At 50.4% G+C, this 13,293-nt stretch overlaps 1 pseudogene; it reads left to right on the top strand.

The window, feature by feature from the left end:
* Positions 1-8,338: 8,338 nt before the first annotated feature.
* Positions 8,339-8,477, top strand: LOC119313363 (annotated as a pseudogene).
* The last annotated feature ends 4,816 nt before the right edge of the window (positions 8,478-13,293 follow it).

Raw genomic sequence — 13,293 nt, 5'->3', positions numbered from 1 at the left:
ACACTCGGGGGCTTAGCTGCAGCCCAGTGCTTGCCTAAGTTTGAAAATTCCTACCGAGTGGTGAGCAGCCCTTCCACTCGGGGGGCTTAGCTGCAGCCCAGTGCTCGCCTAAGTTTTGAAAATCCTGCCGAGTGGTGAACAACACTTCCACTCGGGGGCTTAGCTGCAGCCCAGCGCTCGCCTAAGTTTGAAAATTCCTATCTAGTGGTGAGCAGCCCTCCCACTCGGGGACTTAACTGCAGCCCAGTGCTCGCCTAAGTTTGAAAATCATACCGAGTGGTGAGTGAGGTTGCGGGTCGACCACACCCCCCCCCCACCCGGGGGCTGCACCCTCAAGAAGAAGGACGAGATTGTATGCACCCAACGATTGGCCCCTTGCTGATGACAGGAACGTCAAGACCATTGTTGCGTACCTCGCTGATGAGCTGTTCAATGCTGCCAAGGGCTCATCAACGGGTCGACTGCTGATCCTTCTTCAGCACCTGCATCGAACGATGAGAAACCGATCCAAGTGGAGAACAGATTTCACTCGAAGATAAACCCAACATATTCAAAGATAAATCCAGAGTTTCCTAACGGCAGATTAAAAGTACTCAGGCACCAGACCCAAAGGAGTTTTAACGGTTACAAAATCACTCGGCATTCCGAGGCAAATAAAGGTGAAGCATAATGTTTTTTCAATCACTTGGCGGGAGAAGGACTGCCCAGATCGTAGAAGCTGTCCAGGTCGATGCTGTCGGCGATGCGAGTGGCTGCCGCGAGGAAGGTGTCCATGAAGTCCTGGAAAGAGTGCTTCTTAGTATTCGCCACTTTGAGAGCTGCCAGCTTGTCTTCCTTAGCCTCCTTGCAGTGCACTCGGACCAACGACAAGGCGACATCGGCACCACTGTGAGCGGAAGATTTCTTCCACTCTTGCACTCGGCCTGGAATCTGATTTAGTCGAGTCATCAGGAACTCGAGGTCTTGAGACAGCTCCGCCTGAGGCCAGAGTTCAGCATCCACTTGGGTCATCGCCGCCTTCAGTCGAGCTAGATAAGCAACTGCACCATCCAAGCGTGACTCCAATCGCAGCAGATTCATTGCAACGTCATCTTTCATAGGACAGTTGATGGGGTCGAGACCGGTCTCGACCCGCCCAGTTTCAGCTTCAAAGTCCTGACACAGTTTTGTCCCATTGCGAAAAACGATAAGTCGACAACATGACAACAAAGTTTAGTCGACGACAAATTAACCGCAGTCAAATGATCATACCTTCAAGCTTCAGAACAAGTTTCGCGGTGAGTTGCTCCAGATAGGACTCTAGCTTGTCTGTCTTGGTCCTGAGGCCGCCGACTTCAGTGGTCAGATTCTCCTTGTCCTTCCTCAGCTGCTCGACTTCTCGATTAGCATCCGAGATGGCAGTCTTCAGCTTCGCGTTCTCCTCCTCCAATTTGCCGACTGAAGCCAGCTTCTGGTCCGCAAGCTTCGTCTTCTCACGTGCTTCCTTCTGAGCAACTGCCAGATCTAGATCCTTCTGCTCCAAAGCCTCCTTCATCCTCAACAGTCTTTAGACGAGACTGAAGTTGGTGATTTTCACTGCGCACATCTGCTCGTGTGAAATCACTCGGTTCAAAGAGACTGAAAGAAAAACCAGCGCGAAGTGTGAACTACAAAGCAGACAAAACGGTCGAATGTTTACCTCCCATGATGGCCGTTTCTTCTTGAGCGCAAGTTCAAGGTCAAGTTCAATGCTGATATGCTTCTTCTTTGATTCGGTGAGCTGAGCTCCAAGATCACAAGACCTCTGCAACCAGAAAGACAGACATGTCAGTCGACAGAAATAAGCGACAGTGACAGAGAAGATTTACTCTAAGACTACTGCCGAATAAAATATTCAACAGTAGTCTCAGGGACTACACCCAGTGGGTGCACTTAGTGTGCCCCCACTGGATCAGATCAATACTCAGCTGAGGTCAAAAAAAAGAGAGGATACACCATTAGACCTTAGTCAACTGCCAGCAGTCGACCATGGTCTCGGGGACTACACCCAGTGGGTGCACTCGGCGTGCCCCCACTGGTTCGAACAGTATACTGAGACTCAGCTCAAGGCGAGCGAAGTTGAAGATTTAAAGGAACACCCCAGTGGGTGATTAGACATAAAGATATAAAGGCAACACCCAAAAGTTCAGTCGAAATTTTGCTGACCTGAACATTGGTCTGAAGAGTAGTGCTGGCGTTGTAAGCTACCTTACTAGCCTCATGCATCACTTTCACCTGCTCCATGACAAGATTCACCTGACGAAGCGCTTCCCTAGTGGCACTCGGTGAATCATCCGGAGTCTGATACGCAGCAAAAAGTGATGGCTGCAGAGCAGCCGAAGTAGTCGTTGGGTCAAAGGCGTGGAGTTGCACTGGAGCAGCAAGAGTTGGCGTAGTCGAGTCCGCCGGACGATCAGTCGTCAGCGGGCTGGCAAACGTGACGCTGGTCCAAACAGGCTCTCCGGAACGATCGACCACCGCCTCGAGCGCCGGCGTTGACTGACGAACCTGAACTTCAAGCCTCCTCCTGCCAGAGCTCCCGCTCCTCCTCTTCCTCTCCTGTAGAGGCGCCTCTTCTTCATCATCAGGAAGCACAAGCACTTCTTGCGGAACTACAGAAAGAGAGAAATGTTAGAAATTATGCTGATTGACGATCTATTCAACTTAACAAAGCTTGGTCGATCGGACTTACCGACTCATGAGGTGGCCTCTTCTTCTCCTGGCTCCTTGTCAATGTCCATGTCAGTGGCAGCTGAGGTGGGACTAGAAAGACGCATGAATTGGTTGGTCAGAACAAGAAAATCTTCAGTCGGCCTATGCAAACGCAAATGAGATACTCACCCCGAAGCAATAGGGACGTCCATCTTAATCCGTGGCAATGTCTTCCGAGCCTTGGGAGGAGCAACTTTAGGCTTCTTGGCCACCTTCTTCGTCTGCTCCACGGACGACGTGCGAGTGCGCTTCTGAGTACCGGCACTCGGGACCACGCTTTTCCCACCCCCGCCAGACGAATCATGCTGCTATTTGGATAGACGTTTGGAGCGCGGCGGCGAGTCGACTTCTTCCTCCTCGTCCGACTCCTCGCTCTCCTCCTCCTCCTCTTCTCCCGGAGACTCCCACTCACAAATCCCCTCCACACTGTCCTCCCACTCCTGGACCTGCTCCAAAGCTTGTTCACCATTGGGCATCGAATGCATCTCAGTGAATACCTGCAGAACAAATCGGTCGAGCAAGAGTCAGTCAAAATCAAGTACAGTCAGAGCATGAGCGGGAAGCAGTTGGAACAAAAAGTATACCTTGTCGGGCGGGTTTTTGTCGCTGAAGGGGACAACTCGCCTGGATCCTCTGGGGTTGTCCTGGTTGCCTGTGATACTCCTCAGCCACAAAGCTACGGTTTCAGACTGCACTTCTTCTGGATGGACCCGAGCGGTGTCGTCCGGTCCGGAATACAACCACATTGGGTGATCGTGGGTCTGGAGAAGCTGGATGCGTCGACTGAGGAACACTTCCAACAAGTCCAGGCCGGTAACGCCATCACTGATGAGCTGGACCACTCTATCCACCAACATCCTCATCTCCATGGTCTCATCAGCGGTTACTTTTAGTGGGACAGGGGTCTGAACACGGTCAAACGAGAAGTGGGGAAGAACAGTCGACTGACCTGGAGCTGCGACGTCCTGGCAATAGTACCAGCTTGACTGCCAGCCTCTAATAGATTCAGGGAGAGTCATGGCAGGAAAGGCACTCATGTTTCTCTTTTGGATACCTAAACCCCCACACATCTGGATGACGTGGGTTTTCGAGTCACTCGACTTCGCCTTTTTTTACCGACTGGGAACGAATGGTGAAGATATGTTTGAAAAGACCCTAGTGCGGTCGACACCCTAAGAAGTTCTCGCACATTGATACAAATGCAGCTAAATACGTGATGGTGTTGGGGGGGGGGAAACGGTGGAGCTGAGCGCCAAAGAAGTTTAGAAAGCCCCGTAAGAAAGGGTGCGGAGGGAGCGAGAAGCCCCGATCGACGTGAGTGGCGAGCAGAACACACTCACCCGGTCGAGGTTGCGGTTCCGTCTCCCCCTTCGGCAGCCTCGTCGCTCCCTTGGCGATCAATCCGGACTCCTCCAGTTTGGCTAGATCTTCCTGCCGGACCGAAGACCGGATCCAATCGCCCTGGATCCAGCCCGGCAGCAGCCCTGCACGCGACGACGACCCGCGGTTCTGCTTCTTCGCTTTGGCCGCCCCCGTCGCCTTCTTAGCATGCTCTAGCGCCGCCGTCTTGTCCTTCACCATGGTTGGGGAGCAGCAGCATCGAGAGCGGATGTGCTGGGCACGATGGAGAAGCAGAGGAGAAAGAAGAAGGAATAGGCGTGCACAGTGCAAGCGTCTCGGCCCCGTCGCCTTATAAAGGGTCACCTCCGAGTGACTGACGCGTGGGACCAGGCAATCCCGTCAAATCCCGCAACAGTTGCACGCAGCGTATGTGGCGAAAAAGGAAGCGCGGTAATCGAGGCATCACTACTTATCCGGGCCGCCCGTTTCAGCGCTCTCTGGCCCGCGTGCTTCCCTGAAATTTCGTATCCCACGAAATACGGGATACACTGCAGACAATCGCGCCCAAGATCCCGCGCTTCAACACAACACTCGACACAAGAGGTCACCAGTTCAATCGGCAGCTCACTGAATGGATCAAGGCGACTGAGTCGACACCGAAGTACCGACGCGGGCGTTCAGACTTGCAGAAAACACTCGTGAAGACACGAAGCTCGGAGCAGGTTCAACTTCGACCTACTTTCCACTCGCACCTTAATCCATTCGGGGGCTACTGATGAGGATACAGACCCGGGGTAGGGTCATAGGCCTGACCTATACGTCCTACCCAAGGTCACTACCCTAGAAGATAAAGGGACCAAGAGACAACAGGAGAGCTCTGGTTGAACACGTTGAGTGCAATCCACTCGACGGCCACATCACTCGGAGGTCCTCCTCCCTACCGTCACTCGACCATATGGAGAGTCACTCGACCATACTGAAGACCGGGAGTCGCTCGGCCCTGCAACGGTCAGGCGTTCACTCCGTAGTCTTTAAGATCATTAATAGCACGTATGGCTGGTGTTATCAGTAACGCCCGGCCTTTATGTACATTGAACCTCCTGTAATGGAGGAGGGCTGGGGTCCTGGCGCACTCTATATAAGCCACCCCCCTCCTCTGGTACAATGGTTCGCACCCCCTGTAATATCACACACATAATCCAATCGACCGTCTAGAGGTGAAGGGCCTGAACTCGTAAATCCCGCGTGTACACCTTCACCATAGCTGAGATCTTACCTCTCCATACCTACCCCCCTTTCTACTGTCAGTCTTAGAACCACGACAGTTAGTCCCACTATCTTGGAAGACTATAAGATTTGCATTCATATGGATCATAAAGAGAACGTTTTACATGATAGTTACATTGTTGAATTTGAATATGATCCTACATGTAATTATAAGTAGATGATACCCCGTGCGTTGTTGCAGGACTCTTAAGCTGACATTGAAGGTTTTGTAGTAAACAGAATAGAATGCTAAATTAGCATGGACAATTCTGAGAACAACAATTGATAATAGAGAGTATTTAACCCATTGGTAGTATAGAAGGTTTTGTATATGTCAATGTTCAATCCTATTGGATTACCAATGCTTGATTACCTAGGTTAGCTTGATTATCTAAGTTATCTAAGAGTAGAACTTTAAGACGGCGCACTATGTAGATTTATGTTAGAGGGTAAAAAGGGGAGACATAGTGTCATTTATAAGGCCTAAACTAAGAAACATGTACTCTAACATATTTCCATTGGAAAGGCTGTGAGAGACTTGCTATTTTGATAAAAGAAGGCTTGTCAATATCATACATTTTCATATACCAATTCAAGCAAGCGGTTTAACTTTTTCTCCAAATTCATCTACAAATGATTTAGCCAAGGAATGATGATTCAAATATATTGTAGTTTTTAGTTTAATATGCTAGCAGACGTAGACATATATTGAGATAAAATGGTTAATAAAGGCCAGTCACATAGCAGTTTTTAATTTAATATGCTAGCAGGCATACCTATATGTAGATTAAAAAGTGTTAATTAAAGCGAGTCACTAAAATTCTATAGATATTTAAAAAAAAAACTCAAAATGGTGTCGCACCTACTGGATATCAGACTGCATCCATGCTTGTCCATCAAACACAATGGTTCTCTTTTAGGGTAAAATAGAATAGTCCTCTGATATGGGACAATTTAATGTTGCATTGGTCGGTAACATAACTAAGACCAACACCTGTTAAATATTTTACATCTTTGCAAAAATAAGGAAGAAACTCTCACCGAACAATCAAATAGAGTTATTATTATTTCTTCGATTGGGTTGTGAGACTAGTACAACACATCTTGCACCCTGATATTAATTTGGGAAAACCTAGTATTAGCTAGCTCCTGCAAGCCCATAGGACATAATTCATGAACAAAATACCATCCCCATCTTCCCAGAAGTGGATTGTGTTGAGCTATGCAAACTGTTGGAGGCCAACTCGGAGGACAGGTTCAGGCATATGCATCTCATTCAATAGTTGAAGTTGAAAATCTACAAGAAAGGGAAATTCATAATGTAAACATCAGCCCTAATTAATTCTTTGATGGCTGAGTAGTATATCCCTATTTTTCCCGCAAAAAAAGTAGTAGCATATAAGTACGTTCATACAATTTATATCTGTAAGTGAAACATGTGTACAAACTATTTGAGAGAGAGAGAAAAAGATGCATGTCTAGAAATAACTCACAAATAACCCAGTCTGATTGTAAGCATCTATATGATTGAACAGATGAAAATAAATTCTATGCTCCGGTACCATATGGCATCAGACCATTAAACGAAAACGTAAGAGAACATACATGGTAATTTAACTCGTCTGCATCGATAGATATTGCCTTCCTGGAAACAACATTGAGATGGCAGTTCAACATGGGCTAGAGGATTGGCTCAGGCACCATCTTATCATCCAGTTTCAAGGAGAAAAACAGTAGTACATCCCGCAAGTTGTAGTTTGTTGCAAAAAGAAAATCAAGTATTCTTCGATCGATGTTCCAGATAGATAACAGTGAATGAAAAAAAACGCTGACCGCTTCCTGCAATGAAATAAAGAAATAGATCTAAGAAAACATGGGAGATTTAAAACAAATATTACAGTATGTTGGCGAGGAATCAACGTTCATGCACAGATCACCTGACGGGCGTTACATCCGGGGGAACTGACTATTGGAGACGAATCAACATTTGTGGACAAATCACCGGAAGTACATACGGGGACCTTACTGTTGGAGACAACTCGGCGTTTGTAGACACATCATCTGACGAACATGGCAGGAGGAGTGCTACAGCCGGTGAAGATGGACAAAGTGTAATATGGAAAGAGTGTATCTAGCACATGGACCCGCTTCACCATCACTCCATAGATCCGTGCTTCATACGTCCACGGTGTTAAACATGCCAATGTGCACCGTGCCAATGTGCACCGACCGCACCCGCACCTATCTTCTGTTGAGTTGTTTCGGTATAGATTAGCTTGGTAGTTAGGTAGTAGGATTCTCTCTTATCTCTACCTAGTTGTAACCGATTCTATCTTTTGTTCTCCAAGTCTCAATATCTGTAACAACTCAATGTATGCGCTGTATCAGGGAGGTGCGCCCCTGCTTATTTTACATGAACCCGTCGCCTCCAACGAGGTAAGACGTTTCCGCAATCGCACATGGTAATCAGAGCCCTTCCTCTCTCAATCTAACTAGCTATCCCGATTGCATCTAGTGCATAGCAATGTCTTCATCCGGCGCCACCCAACCTAGCCTAAACGGCCAGGTCACCAAGAAGCTCAACCGCACGAACTATGTGCTCTGGCGCACGCAGGTCACACCCCACCTACGGGGCGCCGGTGTCTTCGGCTACGTCGACGGCACCTCGCCGGAACCGGCCAGACTCCACGTCACCAAGGACAAAGACGGCAAGGAGACTTCTGCGCCCAACCCTCTCCACCCTCTCTGGGTCAGGGAGGACCAACAAGTGCTCGGCTACCTGCTGAGTACTCTCTCCAAGGAGGTTCTGGTCGCGGTCACCGCGATCACCACGGCGCGTGAACTTTGGGTGGCATTGGCGGGCATGTTCTCGTCCCACTCCCTCAGCCGCGTCAACAACATCCGCACTGCGCTCATCAATGTGCAGAAGGGCAACCAGTCGGTCGTCGCCTACTTCGCCTCTCTACGCGGCCTCGCTGATGAACTCGCCGCCGCCGGGAAACCCATCCAGGATGACGAGTTGATCTCGTACATTCTCCATGGGCTCGACATCGACTACCAGCCGCTCGTCTCCGCCCTCGACGCCCGCGTCACGCCCGTCACGCTTGATGAGCTATATGCCATGCTGAGTAACTTCGATCAGCGCATGGCCCAGTTTCATGGCTCCGCCGGCGGCTTCAAGTCCTCGGCCAACGCTGCATCTCGCGGTCGTGGCAGTGGCACTCGCTCCCGTGGCTCTCCTCGCACCAAAGGGCGTCCCGGAGGCACCAGCAACGGTGGTGCCTCCTCCAACTCCCGCGGCGGTCGCTCCACCAACCCCAAATCTCGTCGTGGCGGCAGCTCCACGAGGTCTCATCCGGATGCCCCTCGCTGTCAGATCTGCGGCAAGCTTGGGCACACGGCCAAAGACTGCTGGTACCGCTACGATGAAGATGACGATGACTCCCAAGATGAGGACAAAGTTGCTACAGCTGCGGACGGCTCCTACGGCATCGACACAAACTGGTATGTCGACAGTGGTGCTACCAATCACATCACAAACGAGCTCGAGAAGGTCATTATGAAGGAGAAGTACCACGGAAAAGATGAAATCTGCACTGCCAACGGTGAAGGTATGAGGATCAGTCATGTTGGTCACTCATTTTTTAGTACCCCTCGCCGTAAAATTCATCTAAAGAAAATTTTGCATGTTCCTAGTGCCGACAAGAATCTACTTTCTGTTCATAGAATTGCCATTGACAATCATGTCTTCCTTGAATTTCATCCTTTCTTTTTCTTGATCAAGGACCAGGCCACAAAGAAAATACCCTATCGAGGTAGATGCGTTCGAGGCCTCTATCCATTGCTTCCGGAGCATCGAAGATTCAATAAATGAGCCTATGGTGTTGCCAAAATTTCGTCAACACGGTGGCACGGTCAACTAGGACATGCTGCTTTCTCTTTAGTTGAAAAATTACTTAGGAAAAATAACCTCCCGTATGTTGGTGAGCGTGATCTTGAAACCATTTGTGATTCTTGTCAGCGAGCAAAAAGTCATCAGTTACCTTATCCTATATCTACTAGTGTTTCTACCAACCCTTTGCAATTAATCTTCTCTGATGTTTGGGGTCATGCCCCTAGTTCTGTTGGTAGACACACATATTACGTAACCTTCATAGATGACTACAGCAAATTTTCATGGATCTATCTCCTCAAAAGAAGATCCGACGTCTTTCAAGTTTTCAAAAACTTCCAAGCTCTAGTTGAAAGAAAATTTGATCATAAGATCATTGCAGTCCAATCGGACTGGGAGGGGAGTACGAAAAACGCAACTCCTTTTTCCAAACCCTTGACATATCACATCACGTGTCATGCCCGCATGCCCATCAACAGAATGGCTTAGCTGAACGCAAGCACAGACATATAGTTGAGGTTGGCCTTGCCCTCCTCGCTGGTGCATCCATGCCGCTAAAATTTTGGGATGAGGCTTTTCTCACTGCCGTTCATATCATCAACATGCTTCCTAGTCGTGTTATCAACAATGAAACTCCCCTAGAACGTCTCCTTCATAAAAAACCCGACTACAAATCTCTTCGTGTCTTTGGATGTGCCTGTTGGCCCAACCTTCGCCCATACAACAAACGCAAGCTTATGTTTCGCTCAAAACAATGTGTTTTCTTAGGGTATAGTGCTCAACACAAAGGAGTTAAATGCCTAGATGTCTCCACCGGTCGCGTCTACATCTCCAGGGATGTCGTTTTTGATGAAACGAAGTTTCCCTTCGCTGACCTCCATTCAAATGCCGGCGCCCTTCTTCGTGAGGAAATTCTACTCCTTCCTCCTCATCTCTCCGGCATTGATCACGGGGGACTAAATTATGATGATCAACCACTGACGCATCCTCTTACTAATGGCACTTTTGAGTTTTGTGATGAAACAGGAGAAACCAGAGAAAACAATGAAGAAAACGGTGAAAAAAACGTCTCCTCCGAACGACATCTCATGTGTCGTGAGACGGGAGGCAGATCCGCCTCGGAATCCGTTCGGCAGGCGCAGCAGATCGGATCTTCCTCGGGATCCGCGGGCGCAGACGCGCCAGATGCGCCAGTCGCGCCATCATCCTGCTCCGTGCAAACTGGCTCTGGGCGTGCCATGCGGTCACCTCCCATCGGTCGAGGCGCGCCTCCAGCACCGCTCCAATCCGCGCCTGACACGCGGCCCCCTGCGATGGGTGTGGACGACGCGCGATTCAGCGCCCACCCGCGGTGCTACGCACGCCGCGCCCCGGTTCGCCCGACCGAGATGGGGCCAGGAGCAGATGCGGCCACGGCGCCCCGTGCCAGTGCTCGCGCGCGCCTCGAGGCTGTTACGCCATCATGCAGCAATGATGAGCTGCCTCCTTCACCAGGATCTTTTGCGGCTGCTGCTCAGGATTCCACGTCGCTTTCCACCATAGAGGATCCAAGCCCTGCAGATTTGGATTCGGCTGCAGCAGTCGGAGAATCCCTCTCGGGATCGGCAACTACAACTCCTGCTCAGCCCACAGGATCTTCTGTGGCTAATCTACAGATTACCTCATCACCACGTCGCACACGGCTTCAAAAAGGGGTAATACAACTGAGGGAGTCCTGGACTAGGGGGTGTCCGGATAGCCGAACTATCATCATCGGCCGGACTCCAAGACTGTGAAGATACAAGATTGAAGACTTCGTCCCGTGTCCGGATGGGACTTTCCTTGGCGTGGAAGGCAAGCTTGGCGATACGGATATGTAAATCTCCTACCATTGTAACCGACTCTGTGTAACCCTAGCCCTCTCCGGTGTCTATATAAACCGGATGGTTTTAGTCCGTAGGACAACAACAATAACAACAATCATACCATAGGCTAGCTTCTAGGGTTTAGCCTCCTTGATCTCGTGGTAGATCTACTCTTGTAATACCCACATCATCAATATCAATCAAGCAGGACGTAGGGTTTTACCTCCATCAAGAGGGCCCGAACCTGGGTAAAACATCGTGTCCCTTGTCTCCTGTTACCATCCGCCTAGACGCACAGTTCGGGACCCCCTACCCGAGATCCGCCGGTTTTGACACCGACATTGGTGCTTTCATTGAGATTTCCTCTGTGTTGTCACCGATAGGCTTGATGGCTCCTTCGATCATCAACAATGACGCGGTCCAGGGTGAGACTTTTCTCCCCGGACAGATCTTCGTATTTGGCGGCTTTGCACTGCGGGCCAATTCGGTTGGCCATCTGGAGCAGATCGAAAGCTACGCCCCTGGCCATCAGGTCAGATTTGGAAGTCTGAACTTCACGGATGACATCCGCAGAGACTTGATCTTCAATGGATCCGAGCCACAGCCAATCGTGCCGCACTGTCATGATGGGCATGATTTAGCTCTGCTGCCGGACAGTGCCCTGGAGGCCGCACACGAGTCCGCTCCGACCTCCGATTCGGAGCCGGCTGCGTAGATCGAGGACGGGTGGTTAGACACCGCCTCGGGGGCTGCAACCTCTATGGTGATAGAGCCGAATACTGACTTTGTCCCTTCTGAAGCTCGTGACTCCAAGGTGCCGGACTCCTTGCCGGACTCTGAACCTCCCGCGCCCCCACCAATCGAATCCGATTGGGCGCCGATCATGGAGTTCGCCGCCGCGAACATCTTTCAACACTCACCTTTTGGCGACGTTTTGAGCTCGCTAAAATATCTCTCGTTATGAGGAGAGCCCTAGCCGAACTGCGGTTAGGACGGTTGGGATGCGGACGACGAAGAAATTCAAGACCCACCCACCACCCACTTAATAGCCACTGTCGATGATCTAACCGACATGCTAGACTTCGACTCCGACGACATCGACGGTATGGACGACGATGCCGGAGATGACCAAGAACTAGCGCCTACTAGGCACTGGAAAGCCAGCTCGTCATATGACATATAAATGGTGGATATCCCAAAGGATGGGAATGGCGAAGGAACAGCGGAGGAAGACCCCTCCAAGAAACAGCCCAAGCGCCGGCGTCAGCGGCGCCGCTCTAAATCCCGCCACAGCAAGAATGGCGATTCCGGCACCGGAGATAATAATACCCCAGACAGTGCCGAAGACAACCCCCTCTAGCAAGATTCAGCGCAGGAGGACGGGGATGCCAGCCCTCACAAGAGGGCGGCAGACGAAGAGGTAGAGGAAGATATTTACATGCCTCCCTCTCGAGATGAGGCAAGCCTCGACGACGACGAATTTGTCGTGCCTGAGGATCCCATCGAACAAGAGAGTTTCAAACACAGGCTTATGGCCACGGCAAACAGCCTCAAGAAAAAGTAGCAACAGCTTAGAGCTGATCAGGATCTGCTAGCCGACAGATGGACGGAAGTCCTGGCGGCCGAAGAGCATGAGCTCGAACGCCCCTCCAAAAGCTACCCCAAACGCAAGTTGCTCCGGCGATTAGAGGAGGAGGCATATAAACCTGCATTACCAGAGCACAATACGGCTGACCGGCCACCTCGCGGCCGCGACAGAGAGGCCTCTAGGCCCTTCACTATAACCGTACCCCGGCACCGATCGAACAGCACAAGGCCACAGGGGAATGCTCCGGACTTGCGAGATATATTGGAGGATAAGGCAAGACAATCAAGATCGATCTACGGATCGCGTGGGCGCCCCATGATACGTGACGACAACCGTCGTGCCAGACACAGTAAGTCCGGCCGGGCCGAACACAATAGAAAAAGCTCGTTGGAGCTTCGTCGCGATATAGCCCAATACAGAGGCGCCGCACACCCACTATGCTTCACAGACGAAGTAATGGATCATCAAATCCCCGAAGGGTTTAAACCCGTGAATATCGAATCCTATGACGGCACAACAGACCCTGCGGTTTGGATCGAAGACTATATCCTTCATATCCACATGGCCCGCGGTGACGATCTTCACGCCATCAAATACCTCCCACTCAAGCTTAAAGGACCAGCTCAGCATTG

This window comes from Triticum dicoccoides, chromosome 5B, assembly GCF_002162155.2.
Source record: "Triticum dicoccoides isolate Atlit2015 ecotype Zavitan chromosome 5B, WEW_v2.0, whole genome shotgun sequence".
Lineage (NCBI taxonomy): Eukaryota > Viridiplantae > Streptophyta > Magnoliopsida > Poales > Poaceae > Triticum > Triticum dicoccoides.
Note: the sequence above shows the minus strand (reverse complement) of the source record. Positions and strands in the feature narration are given on the sequence as shown.